Here is a 14,460-nt window from a genome sequence, read left to right as displayed (position 1 = left end):
ATGCCGTAAGGGTTACGAAAATAGTTTTAAAAAGGCTTCAATACCCTGTGCAGATTCCCTATGCACTCCGAGCAGTACCTGGGTGTTTTTTCAGTAGAGCGTAGGGGCCAATGGGGGTGGCCCGTCCCGTCCCTCGTCGTCCCCGGACGGCCACAGACGGCCCGCCCTCTGCCCGGGCTCCGCCCGGCGTCGCCCGCGCGCGTCCCGCGACGCGGGAGGAAGGGCTTGCAGAAGTACGCCTCCCGGCGGAAGCCCCAGCTGGCAGGCGGCGTCCCCGCGAAGCAGGGGGCGCTGGGGATTGTCGTTTTTCCCGCCCAGCCCCTCTCGGCGGCCGCGAGTGGTTTGTGGCAGCGGGGGCGGCAGGGAAGGCTGCAGTCCTGGAAACACAGCAGACAGATGGTGGTGAGCCCCGAAGGTGGTGATAATGGTCCCCGCTCTGCCTAAGGAAGGGCTTGCAGAAGTACGCCTCCCGGCGGAAGCCCCAGCTGGCAGGCAGCGTCCCCGTGAAGCAGGGGACGCTGGGGATTGTAGTTTTTCCCGCCCAGCCCCTCTCGGCGGCCGCGAGTGGTTTGTGGTGGCGGGGGCGGCGGGGAAAGCTGCAGTCCTGGAAACACAGCAGACAGATGGTGGTGAGCCCCGAAGGTGGTGATAATGGTCCCCTAGTAGATATGGACTGAGGCAACGCAGCTAAAGTTGCTGTGTTGCTTCACCCTGCAATAAGAAGGCGTGCCATGGGCATTATGGTGGGTGTTTCCACGTAACACCCATGGTATTGACTTACAAAAATTAATAAACATGGGAATACGTGAAAAGGCTACACCTCCTAGGGGAGGTGTAAGTGAGATGCAAAGAGGAGAAATATCTTAATTTCTTCTCGCTTTTCCTTTTTCTATGTGTGCTGCATTCTGCAGCACACATAGAGGAAAAACGCCTCTCGTAATTGTTTTCCTGCACAAAAACAGTCATCCCTGCAATGCAGGCACCCTTGCACCATGGTGCAAGGGTGCTTGCGTTATCTCATGGCAGCCCATTGTGCGGCAGTGCGGAAAAAAGGACAGGAATTCACATATCTCATAGATTACTGATTCTGCAGGTCCTTTTCTTTTGACTCAGGGCAGCGCATTAAGACTTTTTGCGGCGCTGCCCTAAGCACCAAAACCTCATAAATGAGGACAATAATTTGAAGACCTTGACCACATTTAATAGCTCATTGTCTAAAGTTCCTCTCAAAATTCTCCTCTCCCCCTGCCTTGCGTCTCCCGCCTCCAATAAAACATTAAGCGGTATATTTACATGGAAAGCAATTGAGAGCAGCGTTAGCATTCTTGGTTTAATGCCACGCTCCGCCACTTTTGGAAATGCACGATCCAGGTATTTACAACAATACTCTGCAGCCCTGTGTTTCCGCCAACCCTGCCACAAATAACAGCTGCCTAGCCCCAATGCAGACACCCTTGGACATAGTGCAAAGGTGACTGCTATGGGGGAATGATTGCTTATGTGCAGAAAGGGATACCTTTCTGCACATAAACAATCATACATGGCGTTTTGTTGTTTTTATATGTGCTGCATAATTCAGCACACATAGAAACATCATAAAACGAGGTGATGTAAAGCATTTCTGCTCATTACTCCATGTAAAGACCAGGTGCCAGACTTACAAGAACTGGCGCATCTCTTCGTATTAGCAGAGATGCGACAGCTACTTTGCGTGACAGAAAAACTAACCTTGCGCCACCATGGATGCGCCGCATTTACAATGCGGTGCACCGTGGCGCAAGGATAGACAGATGTGTGACGCATCCTTTGTCGGAAAGGCAATGGATTGTTGAAGTAAAGTCGTAAGCACGACACAACTCCAGAAATGGTCAGGAATGACTATTCCCATCATGCTGCGTCACTCCTTACACCTGCTTCAAGCAGGCGCAACGTTGTGACACAGTGGTGTCATAAAAGAGACTCAGTGAAATTTTGTAGATTTTACTCTGTCACTTTTACGAGGCTTCCTTGCGACGGAACACCCACCCGGCATACATTACACCTTGGCGCATGTACGCCAGAGTGGTGTTTGGTTTGTTGATGACAGATCTCAAGCAGGGCGTGGTCGTAGTACTTGTATTTGCATATTTTCTGTGTAATGCCATCAACTTCTTTTCTTTAGTTTTCTGAGGTAAATGGTCAATTTTAACTTCTGTTAGTACTCTCAGATCTTTCACTCCTTCCCATTTTAGTCAAAGTGAATATGTAAATTATGACCATAATAAAAGTAGGCGTTACTTAGTCCTACGGCGTCAAATTACAACTTTACATGTTAAGAATTTAGGGCCATATTCATGAACACATTTTCCCATAGACACAGAATGGGCAAAACCCTTTGATGAATCAGGCCGTACGCTCTTTACTATTTGTCTAGAAGGCTCCTCTTAAAGAGGAGCCACCTATTCATGGTTAATGAAAGATCTGGATAAAAACTTTTGTTCTTATCTAAACTGAAATGGATTGCTGAATAGTCATATTGCATTAATTAAATGTTATTATATTCTGTCATTAAGAAGCGCGGTATACATTGAAATTTGTTTTGTAAATATTGCTAACTATGTTTATAAATGAGAGATGTTGCCAGTTGATTTTGTAAACACAAACAAAAACAGCCAGTCTTGTCCTTGTTTGCCGATCTTGCACAATTTTACCTTATTTGGAAAGCCTGGAGTTTTTTTAGTCCATGTAACTTCCATTCTAGATTTGCTGCTCAATAGAATGCTTTGTGAGAAAATGTCTCTCCAGGCATATATAAATGATTACAACAAGCTTAAAGTTAAACAAAACAGACTTGCAGAGTGTAAAGTAGTGGGCCCTGGGCCCACTCGTTGAAGAAACAGTGACACTAGTGACATGGGTACTTACCTAACGGACCACAAGTTAGAGCACCTGGTACTTTTTAGGTTCCACCTGCACAGCTGTGCTTGTGAAATCTATTGTTTATATTATAACCTTAAAAAGGGCCTTTCATCCCTAGCCTCTCTTTCCTGGCTTCTGTGCTTGCCACTTACTTTTCCTCCAATCTATTGGTTTTATCATGTTTCCTGCATTTACAAAGGCTTGTTCCTTGTCTGCTTCTCTTATCAGTTTCCGTGGCCAAAATACTTTTAACATCTGCTTTGGTGCCACTCTTTTTTCAGAAAGTCACCCTCTTTTCTGCTTTTTCGTCTTAGAAAGTATATATATAGCATCTGGAGAAAGTGATTTGCCCAGAATCATAGGATGTTGCGCTGCCGAGACGCAAATAGGGATCACCAGCTCTCGAGTCAGCAGCTCTGGCCACTGCACCACATCCTCTCCACTCCCGTGTTACTTGTCAGGGAGGTCCTTTCTTTGTCCCTAGTGATGAGTGAAGAAAACAGCATTACATTCATCACACAGTCCAAACAGATGCATTACCAATGCTTGTATTGACAGGGTCACCTGACTGGTGACGCCTGTGTTGTATGTGTGTGTTTGAAGAAAATTCTGCTAGGGAGGGGCAGATAAATGACATGTCCAGCAGAACATCTGTCAGAAATTGGATTAATGTGCATTCTACAACATTTGTTTCATTATATATTGAAATGTCTGTGTCTACTGAGGGTCAAGACACTCAGGGGCATATTTACAAGCTCCTGTTAGCTGCCGGAAATTCACTTTCGGTCACGGTCCGGCGGCTCACACTGCAGGGCCATATCTACAAGGTCATTTAAAGCCACCCTACGTGGATTTTATCATGGCCTAGTAGATATGGACTGAGGCAATGCAGCTAAAGTTGCTGTGTTGCTTCACCCTGCAATAAGAAGGCGTGCCATGGGCATTATGGTGGGTGTTCCCACGTATCACCCATGGTATTGACTTACAAGAATTAATAAACCTGGGAATACCTCAAAAGGCTACACCTCCTAGGGGAGGTGTAAGTGAGACGCAAAGAGGAGAAATACCTTAATTTCTTCTCGCTTTTCCTTTTTAGGTCTCGCTAGACCTATTGTTACCGAGTTCCTTGTCAAGCGACCTAGATCTGGCCACGAGCGCCGATTACACCTCGTGGACGCGCCCCCTGGCCCCGCCCCCCCAGCCGTGCACATCTCTTGCTCCAACTGTGCACAGCAAGGCAGCCTCTCGCCTCTCAATCACGCGCACACACACACACACACACACACAGGAGCGCACAGAACACCCCCCCCACACCCCCACCCCACTAAGCATGGGCGGAAAATCCGTTTCGCTCATGGATTTTGCGGATTTTTGGTAAATTCGCAATCCGCGAGATTCGCGAATCTCCCGCAAAATCCGCAAATCCGCGAGCAGCGGATTTTGCTCGCACTGTTCGCGTGAGTTCGCGGCTTCCCAGTACAACTTCGCGCCCCGCGAATAAGTGCAAAATTGCAGAAATACGAGCAAAACTGAAACTACTTACCAGGTTCAAAAGTTCAGGCTCATCATTAGTAGCCATTTCCTGTAGTGCTTCCTGAGGGGCCCCTCCAGAGTTCAGTTGCCAGTTGCAACTATTATGTGACCCTGCTCTGAACCTCAGAATAGTTACACATATGCCACAAAGGTCCTGAATTACAGCTGAGGGAGACAAGCAGGAGCCAGGCTGGAAGTTCAAATCCATTAATCAGCCCCTAATTCATTATTGTCAGTTGGGGCAGGGCAGGTGTTGTAACTAATTTTGCAACAATGAAAGCACTTAGCAAGTGCAAAAGATCACTAATCAGGAAGCACTAAGGAAGCAGGTGCCAGCTAAAAAAATATTCTGTGACACATTAATCAGCCCCAAATTAATTCAGGTCACTTGAGGCAGGGAAGGTGTGCTTGCGTTGCCACAATAATGTACACTGACTGGACAACCAGAGGGTGCTGTGATGAAACAGAGGGTGGCATGGGTGGGCCAGAGGGTGGCATGAGTAGTCAGAGAGTGGCAGTGGTGACAGAGAGTGGCAGTGATGAAGAAGAGTGTCCCAAACAGGCTGGACACGTAGAAACAACAAGTTCGCGAAACTTGCGACCCGACAGGTAAGTTCGCAATTTGCGACATTGTACAAAACCCTCGCCAACTGGCAGAAACCCGCGCAAACACACAAAAAAAATCCGCAAATTCGCGAGAATTCGCGGATTTTGCGGATTGCGAGTTCGCAAATCCGCAAAATTCGCGAACGCGAGATTTGCAAAATTCGCCCATGCTTACACCCCACACAACTAAGCGGCACACTCAGACACATGCACACACACATTCCACCACCAATACCACACACCCCCACTCACCTGGCTCTTTCCGCGTGTCACTCTCCCTCTGTAGCAGGTCAGTCTCGGCATCGGCATCAGGCTCCATGTCTTCTCCGGCGATCCTCCCCTGCTTACGTGCACGCTCACGGCGGCGTCTCGAGCTCTCCAACCTCGTGCACTACTCACGCCTGAACCTGGGGAACGGGATCGTTTTTGCGGTGTCTCGCGCTGGTGCGCGTGCAGCAGTTCGTTTGACTTTAGTGTTTTTTTGTTCTCGGCCTCCGCATCTACTAAAAAAATGATATTAGTCCGGTTGAGCTTATTATTGTTGGCGTCCGACAAGCTGGGGGGTAGAAATGCGTTACAGGGAAGAATTTTGCTTGCTTTATTACCTGAAGCAATGGCTAGTCGTTTCTGAGATCACTGAGCTTAAGTAAACAATATTTTTTGTATCAGCATGACAGCTGGTAACAAAAATAGAAACATTATCGCATAATAAAGTTGTTCCTAGCGCCTTTAAAACTCGCAGATCTTTGTCTATTCTCTTGCATCCACTGCCTTTATGGATTTCCATCATACAACTTGTCACGTGTTCTCTGGGCATCGTGCACGACTAAATCCATTTTGCTACAAGCATTTACATACATGTTTACATATTTCCAGTCTAAAAGTCATAGAGATTAAAATCTTCAGATGCTAGTAGTAGAGTAAACACAGAATTTAGGGTGTTTTTAAATTTGAGGCTGCAAACGCATTACGTGCTAAAAAAACAGAATGTCATGTTGTTAGACAAAAATCAATCCTAAAATTATTCCAATTTCTGTGCGGCTGCCGGTGACAGCTCAGCGTGAAAGGAATCCACTGTGCCAGCGATCTTATGTAATTCGCTGGTTACAGGTTTGACTCCCAACAGGCCAATCTGGAGTTTATTTTAACACTCCCAGTAATGTTCAAGAGGGGGGTCGGGAGAGGGTGGGGGTAATGGCAACACATTTACAGGTGAAGTTTAACCTTCCTGCGCAATACAAATCTTTCTAAAAATTATCAGGCGCTGTGACGGTAATGCTGCACGAATTAATCGCTCTGACTTCAAGGAAATGACAATCACGTCTCCAGCTGGACTCTTTTTTCAATAGTAGGTAATTATTTCTGCCGATTATTGCTCAAAATCTTTGTACAGGTTTAAAATACTGGGGGAATGACTCGGGTGATAATACTGGACAGAGAATTCTTGAGAAATGTTAAAGCAGATTCGTGGCCTTCCACCTTCTGAGATCTCTAAACTTCATATGGTGGACATGGGAAACAATAACATCAGGAAGTGCCAAGACACACTTGAGCAACGGTGTACAGGTCACAACAGGTCAATTTTACTGCTGTTCTACACAAACTCACAATTTGGTTTCATGATGATAACTTATCCAACGCTGGAGCGTTGCCAGCAGCATCTTTTTAACGGCACTCAAACGTATAGGCCCCAGAACTGCCAACATAACAAATAAAACAAGGATTTGCAATGCAATAGGTCTCACAATTAGGCGAGTTTGAGCTATTGGCATTCTAAACAACAATGCCTTTTTATTTTGTTTTGCTTTTTAAAAACTTAAATAAAAGGCATTGTTATTTACAATGCCAATAGCTTAAACTCTCATAAATGCGAGACCTATTGCATTGCAACAGGTCTCGCATTTACCCGAGTTTGAGCTATTGGCATTTTAAATAACAATGCCTTTTATTTATGTGTTTGATTTTGAAACATAAATGAAACGCATTGTCATTTACAATGCTAATAGGTTAAACTTGTCTCATATAGAAATCATTGTTTTCACGTTAGAGCAAGAGAAGTGAACTAGAACTACAGTCCCCAGAATGCACAGTAAAATCCAGGACTAAAGCACTGCGTTCTTAATGACATGTAGTTTCCTGCTGATCTTCTCAGGCTGCCCCTACAGCACGCCACTTCGCTCTCTAAGCTCATGTTCACATTAGCTGTTCACAACTCAGGAACGCACCCTTTTTCTGCTTTCAAGTAAGGGCAGACTTGTGTTTTAGACTGTGTGAAAAGTAAGCAAAGACCCTCGAAGAGCATCTGCGCTCGCTGCTGAAAAATGAGGCGACACACTACTTTAGTACACTGCGCCCACACACTACTTTAGGCCACACACACTGCGCCCACACACTAATTTAGGCCACAAACACTACGCCCACACACTACTTTATGCCACACACACTGCGCCCACACACTACTTTAGGCCACACACACTGCGCTCACACACTACTTTAGGCCACGCACACTGCGCCGACACACTACTTTAGGCCACTCACACTGTGCCCACACTACTTTAGGCCACACACACTGCGCCCACACACTACTTTATGCCACACACACTGCGCCCCACACTACTTTAGGCCACACACACTGTGCCCACACCCTACTTTAGGCCACACACACTGCACCCACACACTACTTTAGGCCACAAACCCTGCGCCCACACAATGCAGCCACACACACTGCGCCCACCCACTACTTTAGGCCACTCACACTGCGCCCACACACTACTTTAGGCCACGCACAATGTGCCCACACACTACCTTAGGCCACACACACTGCGCCTACACACTACTTTAGGCCACACACACTGCGCCTACACACTACTTTAGGCCATGCACACTGCGCCCACACACTACTTTGGGCACACACACTGTGCCCACACACTACTTTAGGCCACACACACTGCGCCCACACACTAATTTAGGCGACAAAAACACTGCGTCCACACACCAATTTATGCCACACACACTGCGCCCACACACTACTTTAGGCCACACACACTGCGCCCACACACTACTTTATGCCACACACACTGCTCCCCCACACTACTTTAGGCCACACACACTGTGCCCACACCCTGCTTTAGGCCACACACACTGCACCCACACACTACTTTAGGCCACACACCCTGCGCCCACACAATGCAGCCACACACACTGCGCCCACACACTACTTTAGGCCACTCACACTGCGCGCACACACTACTTTAGGCCACGCACAATGTGCACACACACTACTTTAGGCCACACACACTGCCCCCACACACTACTTTAGGCCACACACACTGCGCCTACACACTACTTTAGGCCACGCACACTGCGCCCACACACTACTTTGGGCCACACACACTGTGCCCACACACTACTTTAGGCCACACACTCTGCACCCTCACACACTTTGCACCCTCACACACTCTGCACCCTCAATGCAACATATACTCCAACTACCACTCAGTGCCACATAATTACATGCCACGTAATTACACTGCACTCAATGCAACATACACTCCAAATACCACTCAGTGCCACATAATTACACGCCACATAATTACACTGCACTCAATGCAACATACACTCCAAATACCACTCAGTGCCGCATAATTACACGCCACATAATTACACTGAACTCAATGCAACATTCACTACAAATACCACTCAGTGCCACATAATTACATGCCACATAATTACACTGCGCACAATGCAACATTAACTCCAAATACCACTCAGTGCCACATAATCACACACCACACAAACCCTGCTCTCAAAATACAAGGCAGACATCTTGGAAAGAAAGGCTGCTTTCTATGAGGGAAGAATTAGGGAGGCTACTAACATTCAGTGAGAGACATTTACCATTCTAAGGGAACTTACACAACGTGAAGGGAAAATTTCAGTGGGTGACTAACCTGACGGTGACTCCTTTCAATCCTTCTTCCTTCAGAAGGTACAGGATATCATCACTGACATCAATGCACGGACAGTCACAACCATGCTGCCTAGCCAGAATGTTCAGGTGCCATCCATGGCTTTGGATAGCTTCCCTCCAATTAACGACAAGTGCTTAGCGCAACTGGTCGCTCAAACTAAATCAGGCTCTAGCATAGATCCATGTCCCCCCAGAATCTTTAAAATGGCTCTGCCAGGCATTCAGCCTCAGGTACTGAGTCTACTGAATAACTCACTTAACTCAGGCTATCTGCCAATTCAGATGAAAGAAGCCAGGGTTTCCCCACTTCTGAAGAAAGCAGGAACAGACACGACAGCCTTAAAAAATTACAGGCCCATTTCGCAGCTGCCTTTTCTAAGCAAGATCCTAGAAAAGCACGTTCTCAGCACTCTAGCCGGCCATCTGGAAGAACACCATCTCCTTCATACCAGGCAGGCTGGGTTCCGGCCCCAACATAGCACAGAATTAGTCATGGCCTCGGTCGCCGATGAGTTGAGAGTCAGGGCAGATAACAAACAGCCCTGTGCCCTGATTCTATTAGACTTATCGGCGGCTTTCGACACGGTCAGCCACACCATCTTGCTGGACCGTGTCGCAAAATTGGGGATCACAGGCCAGGTGCTAAAGTGGCTAGAATCCTTCCTGTCAGGTCGAACCCAGAGAGTGCAGCTAGGAGACCAACTGTCTGAGATCCGCGACGTGACCTGGGGGGTGCCCCAGGGGTCGGCGTTATCCCCCCTGCTTTTTAATATCTATCTACAACCACTGGTGGAGGAGCTTATGCGTATGAACTGCGAAATCTTTAATTACGCAGATGATACTCAGCTCTTAGTCTGGCTGGACAACACCAAAGAGGCCCAGGATTCAGTGAGGAATCTGCTCTCATTCACAGTCAACTGGATGACTAACAATCTGTTGAAAGTGAATGCTGATAAGACGGAGGTGCTGGTGATTAGCAACAAAGAGGATCCCTGGAGTGACCTGTACTGGCCCCCCGAGCTAGGAACCACTCCGTCTCCTGGCTCTGTGGTAAAAAGCTTGGGGTTAAGGATCGATGCAGACCTCTCAATGGCCCCTCAAGTTTCTGCTGTCGCAGGATTCTGCATAGGTGTGTTGAGGCAATTGCGAAAGCTAGTCCCCATCTTATCTGCCTCCACCCTGCAATCGATCGTATCCGCCACAGTCATTTCGAGACTTGATTATGGTAATGCCTTATACCTAGGCCTACCACAGAAGCTGTTGAGGAAGCTGCAGGTAATACAAAACGATGCGGCCAGGCTGATCCATTCTTTGCCTAGAAACGCGCATGTAACCCCACTGCTTCAGAAGCTGCACTGGCTCCCAGTGAAATTCCGAGTGCAGTTCAAATGTCTCTGTGTGGCCCATAAGGCACTCTTTGGGAAAGCCCCAGAGTACATTAAGCAACGTCTAAAGAGGTACACTCCGGGGAGGCTACTGCGCTCAGGAACAACCTCCAACCTGTTTCAACCTAGGTTCAAATTAAAGACCAAAGGAGGCAGGGCCCTGTCCGTGCTCCTTCCACAACTGTGGAACGAGCTTCCACCTACCTTGAAAGCGGAATCGCAACTTCTACCTTTCAGAAAGAAACTAAAAACTTATCTTTTCAGAAAGGCCTTCATGACATCATAGGAGGTGAAACAACTGAGGTTCTAGGGTCATTAGGGTGTTATGTTCTTTCTGGTTAAGCGCTTAGAGACCGGCGGTGATAGGCGCTATACAAGCAATCCCTAACATAATATAACATAACATAACATAATTACACTGCACTCAATGCAACATTCACTCCAAATATCACTAAGTGCAACACAATTACACGCCACATAATTACACTGCACTCAATACAACATGAATGAAATGAAATGAAAAAGGATTTATAAAGCACATGGCGGCCCGGGAGCGTCCCATACACTCCAAATTATTATTATTATATAATTATTATTATTATTATTATATAAAATTTATACCGCGCTCAGTTACCCAGGGGCATCCCGGCGCTGTAGACACAAGAAGGAAAGCTCTACTCAGTCACTACACCGGAAACAGATGCGTCTTCAAGAGTTTCCTAAAGTGCAAGATATTGGGCTCTGAACGAATCTTAAAGGGCAAGGAGTTCCACAGTGCCGCCACTTGCACTGAAAAACGCCGGCCCCCAGAGCGAGCTCTTTTTATTCTAGCTGACTGTAGAAGATGTCTATGGTCCGAACGCAGTGGGCGTGTGGGCTTGTAGGGGCGTGCCATAGTGGACAGGATAGAGGGGCCCTTGCCATGCAAGATCTTATGGGCTGTGCATAACGCTTTGAGTTTCACCCGCTCATACCACTCAGTGCCATATAATTATAAGCTACATATATACACTGCGCTCAATGCAACATACACTCCAAATACCACTCAGTGCCACATAATTGCACACCAAATAATAACTCTATCCATCTATCTAGCACCCTCACTCTATCTATCGCCCTCACTCTATCTATACCCTCACTCTATCAATCTATCTATCGCCCCTCAACATCAATCTATCTTATCTATCGCCCTCACTCTATCTATCGCTCTCACTCTATCGCCCTCTATCTATCAATCTATCACCTTCACTCTATCGCCCTCACTCTATCTGTCTATCTATCGCACTCACTCTATCTATCGCCCTCACTCTATCTGTCTGTCTATCGCCCTCACTCTATCTATCTATCACCCTCACTTTATCTATCACCTTCCCTCTATCTATCACCCTCCCTCTTTCTATCTCCCTCACTCTATCTATCGCCCTCTACCTATCACCCTCCCTCTATCTATCGCCCTCATTCTATCTATCGCCCTCTATCTATCACCCTCTACCTATCACGCTGCCTCTATCTATCGCCCTCACTCTATCTATCGCCCTTTATCTATCGCCAGCCCTCTATCTATCGCCCGCACTCTATTTATCGCCCTCATTCTATCTATCGCACTCACTCTATCTATCTATCTATCGCATCAACTCAGCATCACTCAGGGGCACCACAGCATCACTCAGGGGCACCCCTGCATCACTTAGGGGCACCACAGCATCACTATGCGCTACCACAGCATCAATCTGTGCAACCATTCAACAACAACTGGTTCAAATATGTTCTATCAATGTTTCAAGCTTTATTACAAATGTCACAAAAAGATGTTAATTTTTCACTTCTTTTCTTGGATTTTCGTCATAATAAAATACACTGAACATAATCTTTACAAAAGGTATTTACAAAAGTTTACATTATTGCCATTATAAATTACACTAACTTTTATTTAAGTATTAATTATTTAAAAAAAAAATAAAAACCATTGTTATTTGTAATATCAATACATCCAAGTCACGTAAATACAACACATATTGCACTACAAATGCTATAGGTGTCTCATTTGCCAAAGTTATAACTATTGGCATTGTAAATGACAAAGCTATTAATTTCGCTATTTTCAAAACCAACCCATAAATACAAAAATTGTCATTTACAATACCAATAGCTCAAACTTTCCTAATGCGAGACCTATTGCATTGCAAATGCTTGTTCTATGTGTACTGCATTCTTCAGCACACATAGAGGAAAAACGCCTCTCGTTATTGTTTTTGTGCAGGAAGGTGTCTCTTCCTGCACAAAAACAGTCATCCCTGCAATGCAGGCACCCTTGCACCATGGTGCAAGGGTGCTTGCGTTAGCACATGGCAGCCCATTGTGCAGCAGCGCAGGGAAAAGGACAGGCATGCACTTATCTCATAGATTACTGATTCCGCTGGTCCTTTTCTTTTGACTCAGGGCAGCGCATTAAGATTTTTTGCGCATAAACAATCATGCATGGCGTTTTGTTGTTTTTATATGTGCTGCATAAAACAGCACACATAGAAACATCAAAAACGAGGTGATGTAAAGCATTTCTGCTCATTACTCCATGTAAAGACCAGGGGCCAGACTTACAAGAACTGGCAGAGATGCGACAGTTACTTTGTGTAACAGAAAAACTAACCTTGCGCCACCATGGATGCGCCGCATTTACAATGCGATGCACCGTGGCGCAAGGATAGACAGATGTGTGACGCATCCATTGTCGGAAAGGCAATGCATTGTTGAAGTCAAGTCGTAAGCCTAACACAACTCCAGCAATGGTCAGGAATGACTATTCCCATCATGCTGCGTCACTCCTTACACCTGCTTCAAGCAGGCGCAACGTTGTGACGCAGTGGTGTCATAAAAGTGACTCCGTGAAATTTTGCAGATTTTACTGTGTTACTTTTACGAGGCTTCCTTGCGACGGAACGCCCACCCGGCATACATTACACCTTGGCGCATGTACGCCAGAGTGGTGTTTGGTTTGTTGATGACAGATCTCAAGCAGGGCGTGGTCGTAGTACTTATATTTGCATATTTTCTGTGCAATGCCATCAACTTCTTTTCTTTCGTTTTCTGAGGTAAATTGTCAATTTTAACTTCTGTTAGTACTCTCAGATCTTTCACTCCATTTTAATCAAAGTGAATATATAAATTATGACCATAATAAAAGTAGGTGTTACTTAGTCCTACGGCGTCAAATTACAACTTTACATGTTAAGAATTTAGCTCTTTACTATTTGTCTAGAAGGTTTCTCTTAAAGAGGAGCCACCTATTCATGGTTAATGAAAGATCTGGATAAAAACTTTTGTTCTTATCTAAACTGAAATGGATTGCTGAATAGTCATATTGCATTAATTAAATGTTATTATATTCTTTTCATTAAGAAGCGCGGTATACATTGAAATTTGTTTTGTAGATATTGCTAACTATGTTAATAAATGGGAGATGCTGCCAGTTGATTTTGTAAACACAAACGAAAATAGCCAGTCTTGTCCTTGTTTGCCGATCTTGCACAATTTTACCTTATTTTGAAAGCCTGGGGTTTTTTTAGTCCATGTAACTTTCATTCTAGATTTGCTGCTCAATAGAATGCTTTGTGAGAAAATGTCTCTCCAGGCATATATAAATGATTACAACAAGCTTAAAGTTAAACAAAACAGACTTGTAGAGTGTAAAGTAGTGGGCCCTGGGCCCACTCGTTGAAGAAACAGTGACACTAGTGACATGGGTACTTACCTAACTGACCACAAGTTAGAGCACCTGGTACTTTTTAGGTTCCACCTGCACAGCTGTGCTTGTGAAATCTATTGTTTATATTATAACCTTAAAAAGGGCCTTTGATCCCTAGCCTCTCTTTCCTGGCTTCTGTGCTTGCCACTTTTCCTCCAATCTATTGGTTTTATCATGTTTCTTGCATTTACAAAGGCTTGTTCCTTGTCTGCTTCTCTTATCAGTTTCCGTGGCCAAAATACTTTTAACATCTGCTTTGGTGCCACTCTTTTTTTAGAAAGTCACCCTCTTTTCTGCTTTTTCGTCTTAGAAAGTATTTATATAGC

At 45.6% G+C, this 14,460-nt stretch overlaps 2 pseudogenes; both read left to right on the top strand.

Moving 5' to 3' along the window:
• Window positions 1–2,387: 2,387 nt before the first annotated feature.
• LOC147747040 (U7 small nuclear RNA) lies at window positions 2,388–2,439 on the top strand (annotated as a pseudogene).
• An 11,180-nt stretch (window positions 2,440–13,619) lies between these two features.
• On the top strand, window positions 13,620–13,674 carry LOC147747039 (U7 small nuclear RNA; annotated as a pseudogene).
• Window positions 13,675–14,460: the final 786 nt, after the last annotated feature.

This window comes from Lissotriton vulgaris, chromosome 1_1 (genome assembly GCF_964263255.1).
Source record: "Lissotriton vulgaris chromosome 1_1, aLisVul1.2, whole genome shotgun sequence".
NCBI lineage: Eukaryota > Metazoa > Chordata > Amphibia > Caudata > Salamandridae > Lissotriton > Lissotriton vulgaris.
The sequence above is the reverse complement of the archived record's forward strand: the minus strand, read 5'-3'. Positions and strand labels throughout refer to the sequence as shown.